Source organism: Grammomys surdaster, unplaced genomic scaffold (assembly GCF_004785775.1).
Source record: "Grammomys surdaster isolate TR1022 unplaced genomic scaffold, NIH_TR_1.0 165, whole genome shotgun sequence".
NCBI classification, from domain to species: domain Eukaryota; kingdom Metazoa; phylum Chordata; class Mammalia; order Rodentia; family Muridae; genus Grammomys; species Grammomys surdaster.
Genome location: NW_021604613.1, coordinates 772,176 through 775,489, shown reverse-complemented (window position 1 = coordinate 775,489; position 3,314 = coordinate 772,176). Strand labels below are relative to the sequence as shown.

General features: G+C 41.7%; 1 non-coding gene across 1 annotated transcript; it reads left to right on the top strand.

The window, feature by feature from the left end:
* The first annotated feature begins 216 nt into the window (after positions 1–216).
* LOC114619923 lies at positions 217–342 on the top strand. Its single transcript, XR_003711246.1, has one exon. It is a non-coding gene; the product is annotated as a small nucleolar RNA SNORA17 (small nucleolar RNA).
* The last annotated feature ends 2,972 nt before the right edge of the window (positions 343–3,314 follow it).

Sequence of the window (3,314 nt, the reverse complement as noted above, 5' to 3'; positions counted from 1 at the left end):
TTTCTTTCATGAAGAGTAATTTCTTATGTAAGACCATATACAAATGAAAAGCACAGCATTTTTAGTGACACAGCAGTTTTCATGAAACTGAGATGATTTAGAAGTGACCGGCATCACAAGAGATAGAAGTGATATGGAAGGTGAGGTGTATCTTCTGATTGGGGAGAACTAGAATTAGTAGTATCTTGAGGTAAGTGCTTTAAGAACTTTGGTTTCCCTACTCCTACAAGGTAAATGGCTGCTAAGTCACATGTGTGTTTCTAGGTGAGAGAAAGGAGAAAGGCTATGTCTATTCTCAGTGTTCTGACAGGTGAACATTTGAAGAGTTTGTAGCCTAATATTCCATGAAAAATAGCAATTCTGAGATTACCATCAGTTTGACACCAGGTAGGCCTTGAAGGCTTTCTGAACAGGAAGAAAGCCAAAGACTAAAAGAACCCTGCCTGTGACTGCAGGCACCAGGTGGTAGTGATCCCAAGACAGATGACCCTTGAAAATCAAGCAGTGAGCCCAGTACTAGACCATCAGACTAGTGAAATGGAGTATGGTCAAGGAGCGAGCCTCAGTTGACCACCAATTAGGTGCTATGCAGGCCTATGGAGATAGACCAGGCCCAAGATGAGCCCTGCCTAGTGCCATAATGAACAAGCAGGACATAGCCATTTGTACTAGGGCTGCAAGTAAATGGTGGAGAAATAGAAAAAAAAAGAGAAGCAGACTGATATAGGCACAATGAAGAAAGGCAGAATTGATGACTCCAGGGTCATGAGGAACACCTTGATGTGAGTAGACAGACAATGCTGGGGTTCTGGTCTGTGCTGCCACCATGGATCAAGTCTTAGTCCATGGTTTGAAGGTGTCCATTTTCACCTAAGGCCAAGAAGATGTCCCTGATCTGGGCTGCCACCCAGGGATGTGTTACTATCTGAGGGCTGTGCAGATCTGGCCTCAAGGCATCTTAGAGAAGCTGGCCCTGAAGGCATAAGAGCAGGAGATCTGACCCCACTCCTATCTAGTTGCAGTACTTGGGAAAGAAAGTACTATATAGTGTTGAAATTGCAGGTGAGCCATTCCCAAGGGCATGAATGTAAGTAAGCCAACCCTGCCTCTTTTCTGCTATGAGGTGGCATAGATAGGAAAGAGATCTCTTCCTGTCCCTTTTGCCCTCACCAGTGGCAGCTGCTCTGGTGCTGCTGCACTAGGAAGAACAATTCATGCACCTGACCTGTGCAGCTGGCCCTGGATGTAAAAGAGTCCAGGCAATATTTAAGGGCATGAGTGTGGGAGGCCTGCCCCTGCCTCTTGCCTGCTGGGCAGTGTGGTGGATCATGAAGAGATGCTCTCCGCCTATTCCTCATCCTTCACTATCTGTGGCAAGCTGGAGAGCTGGTACTGGGGTCATGAGAGTGGGACAACTGAACATCTCCCTCACTGGCTGACACACTTGTCTGAGTGGGCCCTACACCTTACCCGGGTAGCAGGGTAGAGCTCTAACCCACACTCCTGGAGGTGAGGGGGCAGGAGTGTTGCTGGTGAGCCACCCCATTGGCATGAGAACAAGAAAGCTGTTGGGTTGGCAACCTCAGATAACTCTCATTCCCAGATGCAGGGCTTTGAATTGGTCGACCCCAACATCTACCCCATCAAGGAACTGATGGAGTTCATGAAAGGCCAGTCTTACGGATCCAGAACTATAGGATTTCCATGATACAGGGCAACAACTGGATATCCAGAATATCCAAGAGGAGTCCCAGTAAGGTTCCAGTATTGATAGAGTAGCAGAAGCCAGAGGCCTTGTACAAGACCGACAAGTCATTGTCAACAAAGCAAACATTGTAAGCAAATAAGTGTAAACAAAAGGGTATACTGTGGGATACACTATGACATACTACAGTTTCCATAAGACATTTTTCAGTGTTTAGGGGGAGGTTTTAATAATGGAAAGCAGATATAAGGGGAGGAGGAGATGAATAAAATGGAGTACATGACATGAAATTCACAAAGGACTAAAAAAGAAAAAGAAAAAAAAACTCTTTTCTATACCTCATATATTAGGTGGTGACAATAACCCTATGCCATAGGCAATCCATAAAGACCAAATTAATTAAAGTATCTTAAAATAACACCCAGTACAGAATAAGTAAAATATAAAAAAATAAAATATTACAAGTATCTAACACATGGGTCAAAATTTTCAAATTGTACAAGAAAGAATTCCAAGGCATACAGTAAATGTTTAAGCAATGTCATGCATGTTTCATATAGTAGAGATTGAACTCTATCATTATAGCATGAATTATGTTAATAAAACATCACTTACTCAAAAGAATTTTAGCACACACAAGATTTACCTGAAGAGTTGAAGATGTCACTCTGAAATAACACTTGTTTAAGTCATGCGTCTATAGGTATCACACAGCCCAAAAGTCCTGAAGATCTGGAAGTTAGTGTTAGCTAGATTTGTATTTTTCAAAATGTATTTATTTATTGATGGGGAGCCATAAAGGACTGCCCGTCATTTTTGACACAGCAACTCACTACAACTATTGGGAAGACCTTAACCATAGAGCAGTAACATCTCCCATTAAATCAATGACCTACACAACTACAGCTAAGAGCTGAGTAAGTGCTGCTTTAAATAACTAGGTTTGGAAATAATATTCAAGAAAGCAAAATCAAGTTGAATTATAGTTAGACTGGCCATTATTCTCAAAGAATTCAATAGATGACGATAGGCTTCTTTTTATATGATGACAAAACCTTTATGTCAGAATTCCTAGAGGCAGCTGCGTCTACAGGGCTTCACAATAGGTGAACATCTGCTTTAGGGAACCAAAGGACACTAGTTAAGAGAAATGTGCACATTTTTCATGTTTGAGCACAATCATTAATCATAACTTATTTTTAAACTGGCCATGGTGGAGCATGTCTTTTTTTTCCAGCATGTGGAGCAGAGACAGACAGATTTCTGTGATTTCGAAGGCAGCCTGCTCTACATTGTGAGTTTGGTCCAGCCAGGGCTAAAGAGTTAGACTCCAGCTCAAAGACAAAATGGAGAGAAGGTGTTTTCACATTCATAGAAAATAATAAATTTCTATTCTTAGAAAATATCTGTCTAGTTTTGTGAAAGCAACAGTCAGAAAATTTCTGAAAAAAAAAATGCTAAATGAACCAAGACTAACTGGAGCCCTACTGTATTTTTCAGTTTTTAGGAAACAGAGACTGTTGAGATCCCTCTTTTTTTCCTGGTTGCTCTTAAGCACAGTTTACTTTACATGCCTCTCCAACACACACACACACACACACACACACAC